This window comes from Dasypus novemcinctus, chromosome 2 (genome assembly GCF_030445035.2).
Source record: "Dasypus novemcinctus isolate mDasNov1 chromosome 2, mDasNov1.1.hap2, whole genome shotgun sequence".
Lineage (NCBI taxonomy): Eukaryota > Metazoa > Chordata > Mammalia > Cingulata > Dasypodidae > Dasypus > Dasypus novemcinctus.
Window position 1 is genome coordinate 21884654 of NC_080674.1, and position 18564 is coordinate 21903217.

Here is an 18564-nt window from a genome sequence, read left to right on the forward strand (position 1 = left end):
CACTAGGAACTGAATTCTGTCAACCACCTGAATAAGCAAAGAAACAGATTCTCCCCTAGAACTCCCAGAAAGAAATGCAACCTGCCAAAACCTTGACTTTAATCCTTTGAGAACATGTCAGATTTCTGACCTACAGAATTCCAAGAGAGTAGTACATTTGTACTGTTTTAAGACACAAAGTTTCTCGTAATTTGTTGTGGCAGCAATTGAAACATGTTTCAGTAAGGACATACTGAATAAATGAATGAAAGAATAATCTAGTGGCAAATTTAAATTTTTCTTACACTAAACTTTAGCTAAGAGATAAAATATTATCTGAAATGTTGTTTTATAATAAATGGGATTCTGATATTTTTTCATAGTCCTTAAAGATAAATGTTTCATTTTCTTTGACTTAAGTGATTTGTGTTAGAAGGAAACTTGCTCAGGAAGGATTCTTGGTGCATAACGCTCTCCTGATGTTCATGGGTGTCAAAATCTTTACTTTTATTCCCTCCTTACAATGGGAAGCTTTCACCATCCTAAATCTTTTAGCTCTACCAGGAAACCAATAGCTCCAATTAGTATAACTTTTAAACTGTCCTTATCAATTTTATGCATGAGCCCTTGTCTAGTTTCTACTCACTGTTAATGTTAATAGCACAAAAGACACCTGGCTTGCTTGATTCACCAGTGTTTTCCAGTGCTGATCTGTCTCAACTGGAGCAACTCTTCTTCCACATTCACATATAAGAGTATTCATTCTTCCTCTGAATGTTATACTCCTTGGATACAAATGACTACATTCTAGTGGCCAAAGACAGTATTTCAAACTTGAGTAGAAACACTTTGGAGTTCTGATTATGTTTCTCTTCATACAAACTTGTATAGTTTATTTTTATGTAAAACATTAAAGCTAACATTGAATTCAAACCTAATAAAATCAAGAAATCACTACCCCAGTGCGCACAAATTCAAGGTTTAAAGGTTTTCTGCATAGTCTGGTGCCAAACTGCTAACATCCCTATTAGAGAAGGAAAGCACTTAAAAGTTTGTTGCTTGCATTCTCCAAAGGTAGTAAAATCAATTATGGAGATGTGCAGGCTGCTGATTCATTTGATTATATGTTACTACCTAAAGTGCAAAATTTCCCTGTTAGGTCTGTTGCCTCAAGGAGTTTTGGTTGATTCATCACCTCTTTCACTCAGAGGTTGATCATTTTAAATGACTTTCTTGACCCATGGCTTGGTTCAGCATCATATGCTCCAGTGAACCAAGCAATAAACAGCTGCTAAGTGCAGGTGAGAAGTCGTCACAGAAAATTCAAGAACTGATTCAGCATACTCTCAGCCATCAGGCTCCCATACTGTCACAGATTTCTGAATTTCTTGTTTGACAGGCATGGTTTTTTAAAGGGCCTTATCCCTCGAATAACGTATCTTCTTACAGACTTCTATGACTTTTAAGTAATCATTCAGGGCCCTCTCTTTTCAGCACCCATGTTCCAAATTCCAATCCATAGCCATAATGGCATAATATTTTATAATGATTTTTATTATGTTTCAATGGAAATCTCAATCAAATGCAACTCTGATGAAATAACATATATCCTATTTCCTAAAAATGGAAAGAATAATTTAGCAATAATGAGCTGATTGCACATTCTAACAAAAGAAAGAAAACACCTATTAAAGGAAGAGTCAATGATAATCCAGTGGTAGAGAAAGCCAGAGTGGCAAAGGCCTCAGCTTCTTTCCCCAAGTTGCCTTCTCAGATTCTCCCAGTTAAAAACAGATTCACCTTCAGGACTTTTATCTAGAGCTGATTTTTAAAAAATTCTATCTATTCCATTTGAATAAATTCAATAAGTCTTAAAGACAGTAAATGTAATTGTTGTCAAAGGCATACAATAAATGTCAAATAATTAAGTGAATTACAAAGCAAATTAAGAGGAATCATATTTTCTAAACCTTATACAGTAAAAGAAAATTCCCTTAACGTAAATAATTCCAGATTCATGGTTGAACAGGTTACATAATTAATGGATTTACTCATTCTAGCCTTTTAATATCTTTATTATTAATTTTTTTCAGTTATCAAAAAAGAATTCAATAATTTCCCCAAGAGTTGCAATATCACCTTCCATTTGTTGTTAGAAATATGAATTCTGTAATATTATGCTAAGACCTGCACATCAAGTCTCAAATCAAACAGGCTATCATTAATATCATTAAGACAGTATGCAATATTTTTACAAAAGTATTCAAAAGTATTATGATAAATACTTATAAAATTTTCATTGTAAAATTCATAGAGGATACAGTCTTAAAAGAAAAAAAAAAAAACTAGAGATCTTTAAAAGAAAAGAAAATAGGTGACCTACTTTGAATATTCACAAACCTAAAGGGTAAAGGAATTTAGTAGGAGTTGATCTTTCACTCAAAATATTTAACAAATGTAATAAAATAAACTCTTGAAAGTAGAAATAGAAATTACTATCAAGAGCTTTAAAATTGCTCTGGGACAAGGAGCAATATGATTTTAATGCTATACCCAAAGGAACAATAGATACTAGTTTTCAATAATGCTTAAGGAATCTTCCTAGAACCAGAATGGCGGAATATTTATGGAAACATTTTAGAGCAGCCTCATATACCTCCATTATTAAGAATGTGGAACAGTGTTATTAACCTTTTTTATTATTATGAAATATGTAAATTCATGGTTACCAAAAATAACATGACAAAATACTTTATATAAAATATTAAAAGATGTAATAGTACTACCTAATAATACAATTAGGTTTTAATCATAGAATACCTGACCGTTTAGTGCTTCTCAAACTTTAATATGGCTACAAATCACATGACTATAGTACTAAATATAAATATTAATTCAGTGATCTCTGATTCTACTATTTCTTACACACTCCTAATTAATGTCAACTCTGCTAGTTCACTTAGCTCATGGACTGTCCATTGATTACTAAGAGTTTGTAGAAGGATATACTCTAACTCAGACCATTCATTCTTTAACCCACTGATATCGAACTCCAAAAGCAGTGATGAAAGCAAGTTTAACTTCATACTGACTTGACCATCATTGTAGACTGAACAAAAATGCACAAGTAACTCTACAACAAATAATAAATTTTTCTCCAATTACCTTATAGAGGACAGTGTGGTGTAGTGGAAAAAAACAAACATTTTGGTTATCAAAAGGAAGTGTTCTCTCATGTTATCCTGGTGTGTGCTCACATATGAGTCTACCACATTCATTAATAAATCCCGAAATACACAAGTTAAAATGATGTAGACAAACTTTTCTTGCCTGATGAGAGTTTTGGATGACTGTTTGAATCTTTACCAAAACAGAGATGTTCTTGTTCATTTTTTAATATAGCCATGTCCAGAATGTCTCTTAAGTATTTCTCCATTAAATTGCTGCTAGTAGGTTTAATTTTTTATAATAAATAAATAATACTGAAATAGGAAACTACTTAAGTGCTAGTGAATATTTTTGCAATTAGTGTTCATTGGGTTTAAAAATCTTTGCCTGCTGCAGTTCAGGAACCCAGTCATAAGTTTAAATTGAACAGCTGGTTGTGACAGATCTAAAATGTGCTTAGCACGTACAAAATACTGACTGTTATGTCAAGGAAGTTCTATTGCTTCAGACAACTCCTTTATTTACATTAGAACAAGAACAATAGTGGTCCCAACAGAACTCTTTAAATTCCTGTTATTAGCTGAAACAAAATGGACCTTGGTATTCAGGCTAATATTTGCAATGATGAAAGTTGTTAGAGAAGCCTCTGTCCAATAGATTTACTCCATATCCTCTTAGAAAGGTCCCTGAACAATTACAATCCATTAATATTTAAGAGAACAGCTTTTATGTTTTAAATGGAAGCAAATCTTTGGACAAATATATTACCCTTTGGAATAAAGAATTGTTTAAGGAATTCTCATCATCCACAAATTCTATATTTCCTAGCATAATATACTTTGATAATCTGTTCACCTACCTCCCTAGGGCCAATATCACCCACTTTCTAATAGACCACACATTCCAGCCTTTCTGGGCTTTGTGCACTTTTCCAAATGATTCATGAACATTTGTCTTCCCTCTCCTCACAATTTTCTTTCTTGCATACTTCTTATTTTTTAAGAGAAAACTCAAATAACAAATCTTCTAAGATTCCTTTTCAGATGGCACAAAGAAAAAGTTAATTTATTTCTTCTTTAATTTCCATCACATTTTGCAAAGCATCTTGCATTTAAAAAAGAACAGCAATTATTCCATAGTGCATAGTTTGTCATTTAGGAGGGGAAGAAAATTTCCAAAAGCTTCCCCTTAGCTCTTTCTCCCATAATAGTCTCACTCTAAGGGTGACAATCTAGCTCAAGGATGCTGCCGTTAGCCACTTATTCCTACTTTAAGTGTTCTTTTCAGAAACAAGGAAAATAACCGAAGAGTATGTTAACAAAATAACTGAGCCCACTATGATTCAAATATAAGTCAAAACTCCATATATCCCTTGATCACCATAATCTCTGACTTTGGTAGGTCACAATATATTAGAATTGTGGTAGGTCACAGAAATTGTGGTAGGTCACAGAAATTAGAATCATCTCTGAAGTAGTGACTAACTTTTCAAGGATTTCTATTTTCTTCTTTTCCATATTTGGTCATACTAGCAAACCAAGGAAGGTTTGGAAGGAAATTTATAATATGAATTTGAGGCAATGTGGCTGGTCTTTACTGAAGGGAACCCAGGGTCCCTGTCAACCAAGCTGTTCCAGGTACATGAACTTGTCTTAAGATGTTTCGAAAACTGGATGAAAGCCCGTGACTCTCCATTGTGGCAATGGAAGTTAGGATTTGACCAAGGCTAAAATATGGTGTTGTGATTGTTGTTTTATATTCTTTGTAAAAGTGAAATTTAGTATGAATAATATCCTCAAATTTCCAATAGGAAATATGTCTATAAGTAAAAATATCCTGATCCCTACTTCATTCTTGCTGTTTATCTGGCAAACCTTAGCTATGGTTGTTAAGCTTTGTAATGGGGTTTCTATTATTTTGGAATTCCCCCATCTCTACTGAAATCAGGGGGTTCATATTAATGGTAACATCTCCCACCATCATGCCTAAGCTCTTGTGGACAACCCATCACAGAACATCTCAAATGTTACTTGAAATGTACTAATAGTTTCATTCTTAGTTTACTCTCCAATACCTTCTTGAAAGGGTATCATCTGAGCTCTTTAAGTGTGGGTTGAGATGGGGGAGAGTGGGTGAGCAGTTTATACATAACAAATCTGTTCGAAAATTTCTATTTTCTAGCACTTTGGATTCTTTCCTCTATGTTATGACAAATAAGTTCTAGCATTTCAATTTACTTGAATATGGATCACTTTTGAGCACACAATACAGTTAACCAACCAATTAAACTCTTACTGCCATTTTCAGATGTCAAGTAAACACACTAAATATAGAATCTCTCCTGGGTGCATCCATATCAATAAATTCAGTCCAGTTCTGCATTATATTTTGTCCTCTTTTGTCTAATTCCCTTCGAATCTATTAGTACACATATTACCTGGCTTTTTGTTGATAACCATTAGCAAAACCTTGCAAATATTTTAAAGTCTTTCCTTCTGGGTCAGATTTTGTACATATTCTTCTAGGGCATGCTTCTTTTTAACTCTAATTCCATAATTAGAGGTAACAAGGTAACAAGGTTGGGGGGGGTGTAGAGTCTGGAGGCAAATGAGCATCCCTTGCAAGGCTAATTTTGCAGGTAATGTTATTACAGGAACTTCAAGCAAGGGACAGCTAGTAACCTCAAACAGAAGGGACCCCTTCTGCTGACAACAGAGGCATAAGAAACTCAGAATTTCAGGTTTTCCAGCTTAGTCTAAATTCACTCATGGTGTAGCAGTATCATACTATTGATGAATTCCAAAAAAGAAATATTAGATTATGTTTGTAAACTGGTCTTTTTCTCTGGGCATATGAGATTTTATTGGATTGAGTAATCAAGTAAACTTCTTGTGTCAGTAGGACATTGAGTACCCTTGGTGGGTGGGGACTTGCAAATAAAAGGCATGACAAAGGACAGAGCTGAGGGTTTTTGGTGCTGGAGTTCTGATGTTGGAGTTTGATGCTGGTCTTAAGCTGGAGCCCTGGGGAGAGAGAGAGAGTCAATCCCCTGATAGTCTACAGCTGACCTTGTGGAGAAAACAGAGGCGCTGAGCCCAGAGGAACCCAGGAAGCCTGAGGTCGGCAGCCATCTTGCTCCAACATGTGAAAATAGACTTTGGTGAGGGAGTAACTTATGCATTATGGCCTGGTAACTATAAACTCCTACCCTAAATAAATACCCTTTATGAAAACCAGACAATTTCTGGTATTTTGCATCAGCACCCCTTTGACTGACTAACACAAATGGCCTTAGGAGCTTTCTGGTTTTCAAGCAATAATTTGATCTAACAATTTGAAGCCATGAAATTATGAATATGGATACATGTATACATGTATATGTATATATATATGAGTATATGTTTGCTTACTTGCTTCTTGGTTTTAGTGCAAATTCTCCAGTGCCTTTAAAAGAACTATTCCAGGGAGCAGAAGTAGCTCAAGTGATTGAGCACCTACTTCACATATACGAGGCCCCAGGTTTGATCCCTGATACCTCCTAAAACACAACAAAACAAACAAACAAAAACAAAAATAAAAACCAACTCTCACTGGGGAGTGGATGTAGCTTAGTGTCTTAGCGCCTGCTTCCCAAGTATGAGGTCCTGGGTTCATTCCCCAGTACCTCAAAAAGCAAACAAACAAAACTATTCCATCTTATAATCAGAATTAGTCTTGTAATCACTATTAACAGCAAAGTTAGAAGAGCAGTTTCTACTTGGTTTCTGAAGCATTGCTCAGAAGAGCCTACATCACAGGCAAGCATAGTTGGTTATATGATAAATTGGGAAGCCATTGCCTGTTATGGATTATTAGCAATCTAGGAATCAGGGATTACTGAAACCACTTACCATTAGCAAATAGTTCAGTACTGTGTTCAAGGTCAAGGCATATTCAAACCAATTCCCTGAATCCAACATTCATATCAAAGCCCTCCTGCAGTATCAAATCTTCTGGCATCATCTTTGAAGTATACACTCTGTATTTATTCAGGGTTGAGTCAAGAAGACAAAAATGACAATAACTATTTTAACAGAAAGGTTAATACATATATTGGAGGACTGAAAATACAAGGGTACCCTGAGCTAACAAAAATATGGTAAATGCCGGAAGCATCTATCAATCCTGTGACTGGGAAAGAAAGGAGCATCCCTTGTTTTTTTCCCTATGATTTTTTAGATTAAAATAAATGCTTCAAAAGATTGGTAGGAACGGACCTTTAATTTACACTCTCTGTCTTGATGTGTTTATTTTCCCACTTTTTAAAAAGACTCTTTGAAATATTTTGTTTACTCAGTGACAACTACGTCCTAACCATAAAAGAACCTAAACACTGGAGAAAGAGCCCCAAGGAGTGAGGGGAAGGACATTACCTTGCTGGGGCTGTTACCTCTAAGATCACATAATGAGGTTACCTCTGTGAGAACTAGAAGCTGGAATATGGAAGCAAATGCTAGAAGAATCAACAGCTGCTGTGATGCTGACTCCAGGAGAAAACACAAAGGAAGGACATGGTCCTTCCTCCTCCCTTCCATCCCCCACTACCCTGGGACCTTCCTGGGAGAAGGTAAAGGAAGGCAAGTTGGGAATGGGGAAGTGTTGGCTCAAGAGTGTCAGCTCCAGCATCACAAAACAGGATCAAAGAAGTTTGGAGACAAAAGGCCATAGTATAACGACAGGAACTCTTTTTCTACTTTTGTCTCCTAGGTGGGGAACCCCAAATATATTTTTTCTATATCTTTGTACCCACTCAAATAGTTAAGAAAATTTCATACGTAGTAACTGCTCAGCAAAGCTTTCTTGCATAACTGAATGAATTTTTATTAATTTGGCAGTTCAGATGAATTTTTCAAGCACTGTGGATTCAGAAGCATTTAATTTGAGTCCTGGTGCTCTTTTTGTCCACAGTTAAGTTAGTCACAATGCTAAGCACTTTACCTGTATAACCTCTTTAACACCTGGGTCACCCCAGAAAGTTGGTACCATTATTATCCTTATTATAAAAGTGATGAAATTCAGGAGATAAAAAAGTTTAAATAATTTCTCTAGTCCTAGAGTGCAGGAAGCACTGTAACATAATGTTAGGGAAATATGAATTTCAAGGACAGAAATATCTTAATTTGAAATCCAAATTCCCATGCTCTTTCTCCATTCTATACAATAAATTTCAAAATTTGACTACAGAATTTCATTCTAGAAAATCTTTTGTGTTTTTGGTGATAATTATGCTGCTGGTCAAAGAGTTCTGTCATCAGTAGATTAAGGAACAGTTCATCAAGGAGTATACTTGGCAATGAATATATCAGTTCTCTAATTCCAGTTAAGAAGTTAAAGTTATATTGATTTAAGGCAGAAGCATTCGATCACTAGGTAATGGAAATGATACCCTGGGAACCTCTACCAACCAACAACTGAAGTGTAAGGAAAAGAATATAAAAAGCACATGTAAATTATTAAAGGAATGTCAGAAGTGGGTATTTTAGTATATCAGTTAATTTACCAGAGATAACTATGCCAACACAGACAGTGACACATCAGCACACAGACAGTGACAGAGAGAAGACAATGGCATTTTTAACACTTTTTCTATCTGTTCTTCTGCAGGAACTCTAAAAATAGTCCATTTTCTGGGACTAGTAGCCTTATTTATGCTTCAGATACACAGTCTGCGCATTTTTTCCAACAGACCTTCCAAAAGTTCATCAATGTGTTGGCAAAATAGTCCAATTATTTGGTTGTCATTTCAACATGTTCTAAATTCTAAAAATGTCTAAAAAGGGAGCACAAACAAAGCATCTTGGACTCTTTCTTGAAGTACTTGCCAAGTACTTCACACTGTGTTCTGAGGTTTGCCTAGAAATATTTAGTGCATAAGGACCCCATATTCACCCACAGGACTTTCCATCTTTAAGGGATACATTCACTTAATGATCACATGTTGCTCCTAAAGAGAAGAAAGAAAACTGAGGAAAATCAGAGGTAAAAATCTTTTCAAAAGTCATTTATAATTTTGTACTAATTAGAATCAACATTTTGATTTATTCCTTCAACTAAGAGACATTAACAAGGACACTGGACTTCAAGGAGAGAAAAAATAAATATAAAGTGTTGTCTTTCATATTCTAAATCACAGATTCTGTATATAAGAATTTAATACAAACAGTAAAAGTTTAGCTAGCAAACAAGGACTTGTGCAATTAATAGCTGAACAGTTCTCAACAAGGAAATTAATTAAGTTTGTTAATGTTTAACATAATAAAAAAAAAGATTGTTAATGTTTGAATTGGTAGAGAGGGAAAGGACACCAATTAAATCAGGAAAATTATCACAGGCAAAACTTGAGAATTGAGAGAAAGCACTTTGAGAGACAGGGAAGACATGGCTTAATTGAATGGGAAGCAATCAGCAATAATATTGGAAACTGGTCTAGACCAGATTATGAAGAACATCTGTGTGAAGCCAGATATTTTAAATTAGGGAACAGTAGAGCTAGAAAGAAAAAAAAGAGGGAAGGCAAAGAAAAGAGGTGACTTGAGAAAAAGAAATTAGACTGGAAGCTGTTCCTGGTGTTTCATTTTGGACAGACAGAAACTTCTAAGTGGTGGTAGCCACTGAATTTTACACCTCTCAATCTCCCTTAATTCTATCATGGTGCTCTAAAAATAAAAAATAAAATAAAAAAAACCAGTACTATTTGTTAATTAACAAATGGAGGTAGAATTTCCTGATTGCTCTAATCTGTATGTCATTCCATCATAGGACTGAATTATAAATAGCAAATACATATTACAGATCCTCACACCTTTCCCCCACAAAGGAAAAAATTCTTGTCAGGGAAACATTGTCAACTGATTATGAACATGATTGCTGAAAATCCATGATGTGTCTTAGAATTATTCTCAACATGGCTCCAAACAACTGTTACAAATCAAAATTATATGCCATAGACATTTGAAACCCATTTGTCATGCCTGCCCTAAGGCACTATTATCCACTATCTTCACCACTTTCAATTTCTTTATTACTGCCAAGTATTGGCAAGCATGGATAACTGGAAGTGTTTGGCAATGCTATACTATTAAAGAACAAATGATACACTGTCTTATTTCCACTGCTGCCTCAACCTTTCTATAATTAATTGTATGAGTTTACTGGTCCAATTCATTATCTTGCATTAGTCTCCATAAACAGGTGCCCAAGTCCTCTCATCCATTATTTAGAGTGTTTGGTGTTTGTTAAAGAGTGGGTTTGAAGGATGAAGTCGAATGACTCAAGACAAGAAGCAATGCAACAGAAAAGACACAATATATACCAATCTAGCATCATGGCTATGCCTGAAATTTGTACTAGGCCTACAGCTGCAGGGTGCCTAAGAGTTACCTCCTGAGAGCCTCCATGTTGCTCAAATGTGACCAATCTCTAAGCCAAACTCAGCATGTAGATGCATTGCCTTTCCCCTAGTATGGGGCATGACTCCCAGGGATAAGCCTCCCTGGTGCTGAGGGATTACTACCAATCACTAACTGGTGAGGCAACTAGAAATAGACCTTGAATAAAAGGGGGAAATGGTAAAGACAAATGAGTTTATATGGCTAAGAGTTTTAAAAAAGAGTCGGGAGGTCATCAGAGGGGTCACGCTTATGCATACCTCAGCAGGATCCCAGAGACAGCCAAAGTAGATACAACACCAGGTACTGGTGTTCCTGAGGGCTATGGAGACACACAGGTTCTACAGTCATGGCAGTTGGCTCTGGAATTCAGTACCATGTCATTGGGCCCCACTTTGTAATTTGTGTTCCTGAGTGTGATGGGGTTGGACTCAGATGTGACCTTTCTATACGTGCCTCTTCTGTTACTTTTACTGAACTTGTGGTTTGTGCTGGAGTTGGTGTATACCCAGGAGACTTGAATCTCTGGACTGGCCATCTGCCAGCTAGGCCCTGAGTCTCAGCAGAGTTGAGGCCCTGAGCCTCAGTCCCATTTATTGGACTGGTCAGCTAACGGGGAGGTGAAGATGGTCAACCACCTCAACAGGGAATCGAGAGTGCCTACAACTGCAAGCAGGAGAATCGCATCCATTAACTATGTGGAACCTAAGCCCCCTCTCAGTATAGAGGTGGAGTGGACATCACCATCCCAGGGTCCACAGGATGGAGGAATAAAATATGGATTAGAGTGGACTTACTGATATTCTACTATAGAATTATTATGACTCTAGCAATGGAAGAAACTGTAGCACTGATGTGGAAAAGTGACCACAGTAGTTGCTGAGGGCAGGAAGAGGGAAGAAGTGATGTGATGTGGGGGCATTTTCGGGACTTGGAGTTGCCCTAAATGATATTGCAGGGACAGATGCTGGGCATTATATATCCTACCATAACCCACTGAATGGCCTGGGGGTGAGTGTAAACCACAATGTGAACTATAATCCATGTGGTGCAGCAGTGCTCTAAGATGTATTTACCAAATGCAATGGATGTGCCGCAATGATGAAGGAGGTTGTTAATGTTGGAGGAGTGGGGGGGATGGGGTGTGGAGTATGTAGGAACCTCTTATATATATATATATATTTTTTTTTTTTTTAATTTTATTTATTTATTTCTCTATCCTTCCCCCCCACACCCCATCCTGGGGATCTGTTCTCTGTGTCTATTTGCTGCATCTTCTTTGTCCGCTTCTGTTGTTGTCAGCGGCATGGAAATCTGTGTTTCTTTTTGTTGTGTCATCTTGTTGTGTCAGTTCTCCGTGTGTGCGGCACCATTCCTGGGCAGGCTGAACTTTCTTTCGCGCTGGGCGGCTCTCCTTACGAGGCGCACTCCTTGCACATGGGGTTCCCCTACACGGGGGACAACCTTGCATGGCAGGGCACTCCTTGCATGCATCAGCACTGCTCATGGGCCAGCTCCACACGGGTCAAGGAGGCCCAGGGTTTGAACCGCAGACCTCCCATGTGGTAGATGGATTCCCTAACCACTGGGCCAAGTCTGCTGCCTTATATTTTTTAATGTAACACTTTTTGTGATCTATGTATTTTCAAAAAAAATATAATAAAAATAAACGCTCATAAAAAATTAGAGATAATGACAATGTTTTTGTGTGTTTTGGAAAGAAATGAATATAAGATAACTTGATAAAATAAAAAATGGAAGATACTATCAATATATCATGTCACAGAGTAAAGGTGTTTACATTTTGTTTTTTAAGCTATCAAAACAAACTTACAAGTATATACACACACATTTTCATGCAACCATACATACAAATATTTGTAAAAGGACAGATAGACCCAGGTTTGATTGGTCACAGAAGATACAAAACTTACCACATTAGTAATAAAAGCAATAACAAAGTATACAGATGTATGCTTTCTAATTACTGACATCACCTCGTTCAGTCCATTAAACCTTTGGAAATGAGCCCTCTTGTTTCTTTTCAAAGTCTGATGGTAAACCATTTCATAAACAGTTCCATTCCAAATACCCATTTTCCAACTTCCCACATCTTAATAGGGCTTTCTTTCAATAGTGAGTTATAGAAATACTACACTTCAGTTTTTAGTCATTATTCTACCATTTGAAAAGAAAACATGAATATATTGATCACATTGATTTATTTATTTATTGGTTCTGGCCAAAATTTAGCAACATGAAGAACTCATTCACAGTCACCAAATCTTCCTTTCTGTGACTTATTTCCATTTTTAGCCTTCTCCTCCATCTCTAATGCTGTGCCACTTTAACATAGAAGACATTCTCTTTTTTGAAGAAACAGAATTTTAAAAAATATTTTTCATAAGGATTACACCAAAACCATCATATTGGGATTACACTCAAAGCATATATTTTAACATTTCACATTACCAAAATCTAATTTTGTGAGAAATAACTTAAGAGATCCAGACAAGTGTGATCCATGTTGACTTGGAATGTTTCCCACACACTGTGTACCTTATGCTAATTGCATTCAAAATTCACTCCATTTAAGGTACGCAATTTTTCAAAGAATCAAAGTCCTATGATTACTTTGAAAACATCAATAAAGCAACTATCTTTACCACTTTCCTTCAACAACTTCTCTCCAACTCTAAGTCAATGATCCATTCAATGAAGGATACAAATTCCATGATTCATGGCTGATCTCTCTCTTCTCTCACTTCTCAAAAGAAACACCTCTCATAATGCCTAGATTACTTTTCTCTCTTTCTATAGAGCTGATATCATTTGGTGAAAGCCTAGAACTACTAAACATATACCTTCTGCATGGAATCTTATTAAATGTTGCCTAATCTCTAAACTAGTCCTGCAATAAGGGAACATCTTTAGCTGCTCTGGAGACAGAAAGAAAGTTTCCATCTACTAAGAAAGTCTGCAGTGCAATTCAATATGTATGTAAAGACTGATACAAGGAATACACTTTACCCCCTTAATCAATTATTGCATCATCTTCTGTGTACATTTATGGTAACTTCAAATATTGTGATAAGAAAGATATCTTTTGAAATGTAAAAATGCATTTTCCATATGTATATGGATAGTAAAACCATCCTATTATTTTCAATTCTTCTATGTCTACTGTTTTAGAAAACAGGTAATATTCTTTTTCAGCTGTCTGCTGCTTTTACCTCCTGAAAGCAAATTTTATGTAAGCCTCAGAGTCACTGATTCTCAGTGTTGTTCACAGATATTTGCAGACAACTGTAAAATAAATTTCTTCCCTTCAGTTTTTCCCAATTCCTTTTAGACTTTTCTTATGCTGTTATTTGAATAACATATAGCCCTTCAATTTGCCTAAAATCAGTCATTTTAAGATCCCAAACCATTGTTAAATATTAAGCATATTATATTCAAGAATATTTTAAAGAGAATGAATTTAGAAAACAAGAACATAATTCATTTCTTTACAAATAAAGAATTCTTATTTATCTTAAAATTTTTGGAGGGGAGGGTGGTAGGTGAAAACTACTTCAAGTGGTATTCAAGTTTTTAAACGGGAAAAATACTTTAAGAAAGCAATGTAATCTCCCAGTGGTTTGCTGAGTATAACATAGGAATAAAGAGCCCCCTAACGGTTCACTTATCTATAGAAACAGAATAGGTTGTATTTTCTCAATTTTAATGTTTCAAGGTGATTAAAATGAGCATTCAAGAAAGACAACTAATAATATGGAAGTAAATGGAAGGTTGTATAAAAGGTCCAATAGAGGCCACTCAAAAATACACAGGAATGTCAGAATCCCTAGGACTAGCGGAATAAGCTGCTAGATTTCAAACTCCGGCTGATACTTAAAGCACACAGCTCCTAGGATACATATCTTCCTTGATCATGTTTGCTGAGGTCCACTGATCTGGGATGCAGGAGGTGGACTAATTACATAGTGGGAAATGTGCAATGTTATTTTAAAAAAGAACTTTTTTCCTCCAATACTGAGATTATTTCGTACTAATAAGATGGGGCACCAAGTCCTTTATAGGAAAAATTATGGAATCTGTAAGATAAAAGAAAAAACCCAAACAAGTATTTGGGGCTAGACTAAAGAAAATGTACATTTTTAAATAATTTATTTAAAAAGCCCTTTTAAGGAAAGAATATGCCCAGAGATAGAAAAAATAAAGTATGGATATTTATATTTACACATGCTAAAATAATAATAATATTAATAATATTAAAATATGCAATGTAATTGAGGACATTTTTTATTGCGTATAATTAATATAACCCATAAATAAGTGTGGTAAGGAATTGACTATTAATAGGTTAAACACTAAAGAGTTTTGCAAGAAAATTATAAAAATTTAAATTATTTTGCATATTAAATAAAAAATAAGTAGATAACTTAGTTAAACCTAAACTATAACTCTTGATAAGATATGTCAGCTTGTTTGATTAAACAATACATGGAATGATTAAAAACAGAATTTTGGATAAATTACTCAAAAAGTTAACATAATATATGCAAAGCACTAATTAAACGAGTTTATAATGATTTAAGAAGAAAGCTGCATGTGGATTTTATATAATATTATTTCTACATACATATGTGTGACTCACAGTGCCACATTCTTCAGTTGATAGTTTGTTTCTCTAACATAATACAGAAAACAGGTAGAGGCAATAAAACAATGCTTATAACAAATGACAATTGAAACAAAATGTTTCAATATTGTTAATACACATCTCTATACCTTTAAACAAACTAATTTCTAGAATTTATCATAACAAAAAAGTATTCTTTTCTGATATGTTTACCATAGGTTTAAGTCTCTAGGTAGATAAAGTTCTTATACTATTTGGAAGTTCATTTCACATTTAGGAAAAAAAATTAAAAATAGATGTCATGAAGAATTGTGTACCTCAAATATTCATATACGTGAGGGTGAAGCAAATACACTACTACAATCATGCAGAGTATATAATAGTCCTAACGTCAGCTGGTCTCATTTTAAACATTGAGTAACATATTAAAAAGTTTTATCAACTAATTACAGATGGCAGTTTAATCTTTGATTAGAGCAGTGACTCAGGGAACTTCACTCAAAATATAAGTCCGAGCAGTTCCTTCTAGTAAAATAGCTTCATTGTTCAAAACTATAAACACTCCCATAAAAATGCCACAAACCATTTTGTTTACAGTAAGAATGAAATAAATCATTTTTTTTTTTTTGGTCTGAAATCACAATATTCTCTAGTAGCTATCCTTGTGATCTACAAACTAAAGGTCAATCGACTAGAGGAAGACTGCATTGCCCCAAACCACTTATTCCTATTTCACCCCATCACCTTCCTCAGAAATAAGGAAAGAAGTCTCATTTCCAGCAGAGAATTTACTATGTGAAAAGTTCCCATACATTAACAGTTTATCAGTGTACACTGTCACTGACACTTTATATTAATTGATGGGATTACGGTCTAGAGCTATCACTTCTAGACTAGCTTAACATCTCAAGTCATATATCCTTGCCTTAGCTCAGTACTTAAACAACAAATGCTTGTCATCAATAACTTAGCCATAATAAGTTGGCAGTCTAATGTCACATTACCTAAGACAGACCATGTTTATGTTGAAGAGTTAAGACTGCAATCAAAAGACAGGTTAGAAAAATTAACCACTGACAGTAATTGGAAAAGCACATAGCAGCTTCTATGATTGCATGATGTAAAAAACTTGGTTTTTTTTTCATGTGCTATTATTTCCCAAAGTTGCTTAACAAGTAAGAACAATTTATTTGGACGTATTTTAAGATTGCCACAAAAATGCTCTTCTTTCTTGTGGACTTTGCTTACTAGCTATTCTTCAAATGGAGTATATGGTACATAAACTTATAGTACTTTGGTCTCTTAAAAACACGCATTTATACATGATTCTAAAACAGCAAATACTTTCATATAAATGTGCAACCACACCTTAAGTTCACATGCCTGTGGATAACATTGATGCTAATTCATCACTGCAAGCTCTTTCTAAAACATGCAAAGCTATGATGTATATTTCTGCATGATTTAAAAAAAAAAAACAGAAAACCAAAACAGAAATCCAGACATAAAAATGTAATTTCCTTACCTGGAGCCTGAAACTGTTTCTGTTCAAGGCTGGAGGGAAGTGGGACTGGAAAGGGACTTGATTTTTGTTTCCTTTTTAATATCCTCTTTAATGATGCAGGAGTGAGATGAACTATACCAAGGTGAAGTCTGTTATTTCTTGCTGGGGCTTAGAGCTGACATGCTCTCGTAAAGGAAAAGGCGCCTCAGTAAGTAGTTGACTGAGGGAGCTACGAAGCAAGAGAATAGGGCACCAGCAGTCACAGAGTGATGCTATGAAGCAAGCGTTCACTGCCCCCGCCGCACCTTACCTTCCCAGCTCTCCTTTTCACCCTGAAGCTCATTCAGCTCTGAGTCTCAGCTCCTGCTGCTGCTGTGTAATCAGTCTAGCCTGTCTGAAGCTAATAGTCCTCTATTTATCCAGCCAATCAATAGCAAGGATTCCACTGCTAGTCCCTAGAGTCTTTTCCAAGAGTGGTGCAAACAATAATAAGAGTTTTGCCAGCAGTTTAGCCAAGTATTTTTTCATTATTTTATCTCCCTTGGAGATAGGGTTTAAGAGAGAACAGAGGCTCAAAGCAAGCTTAGCGTTATTGCACATTTTTGCATTTTTTTAATTTATCCCTTTTTATCCAGCTGATAGCAACTTATAATTACATACCTGCACCTCCTAGCACAGTCATTTAAGAACTAACTGCTGCAGAGTAGCTGTGTGTGATAAAAATCTAATTCAAATAGATAAGGAAAAATGCAGTAACAGAATTGCACAGGCTGACAAATGCTTTTTGCTAGAAAACCAGTGATTCCCCCTAGACGCCTGCAAGGCTTGGATCATTTAAAGAGCACCTCATTATTTTGATTGATATTAAAGTTATTCATTTCATTCTAGGAAATTAGTGATCAGTATATGTGTTTCTAAGAACGCAAGAGGGGGGTGCTTGCAGATATTTTTGAACTAGTATCTGAGTCAGACTTCAGTGTAGGAAACATTTTTCAATTTTAAAGCATACACCCACAAAAGGATCCTTCTGAATGTATCAAAAAGAGCATTTCACACCTGATTCATCCCTTCAAGGTTAAGCAGATTTTCTTCTTAAAGTGACACATTCACTGCTCAATTGCTGTGACTGGCCATAATAAAGAAACACAAAGCAAGCCACTGAAGACCAGACTGGTTTTTCATTTCTCACTTGCTACCAGGAAAAGGGGAAAAAAAAAAAAAAAAAAAGAGAAAGAAAAGATTTTATAGGGTCAATTTAGTCAAACCCTAGAAATGAATGTCTCAATTTCTAGTTAGGAGGTGCCTGCTTTGCTGTGTTTCACACTGCTTGCTCAACCAATCTTTTAGTTACTTTTTTTTTTTTTGGTAATAATATACAACTGTACACATTCAAGTAAGTTGCATAAGAATGCTTAACTAGACCTTGACTCCCAAGTGGGTTATATCCCAGGCAATGGTCATTACAGTACCAATCCTTAACATCACACGATAACAATGATGTTTATAATATGTTCTAAAGCATCTTGTAAATGGAGACTGAGAAGACCATAAGATTGCTAAGGTCAGGGGTCACATACTATTACTGTGCAAATTACAAAGTGTTGTAACACCTATTAGAAGCAAATCGTCCTTGATTTAATTGACTCAGTTCAACAAATATTTTTTGAACAACTGTTTGTATCGTGCCCTGTACTCTCAGTAATAGAAAAGTAATTAAGTAAAGGAGAGAGCAGACTCCTTTGTGTTCTTGCTATTTTCAGTAGAAATAAGATGGGTGGTCAATCTTAGAGGAGTTTACAAGTTGGTAGAGGATAAGGACTTCTCAAGCAAGCAAAACACAA

At 35.5% G+C, this 18564-nt stretch overlaps 1 protein-coding gene across 3 annotated transcripts in view; it reads right to left on the reverse strand.

The window, feature by feature from the left end:
- Window positions 1–17119, reverse strand: part of CDH18 (cadherin 18) — a 1139369-nt gene extending 1122250 nt beyond the window's left edge. The window contains exons 1-2 of one of the 3 annotated variants that reach the window (XM_058307289.1): window positions 17034–17101; window positions 16745–16952 (exon numbers count right to left, since the gene is read on the reverse strand). The gene's annotated coding sequence lies outside the window, so the exon portion shown is untranslated. Of the gene's footprint in view, window positions 1–16744 lie in introns of all 3 variants that reach the window. The other 2 variants (XM_058307287.2, XM_058307283.2) reach the window with 2 other exon arrangements.
- Between the last annotated feature and the right edge of the window lie 1445 nt (window positions 17120–18564).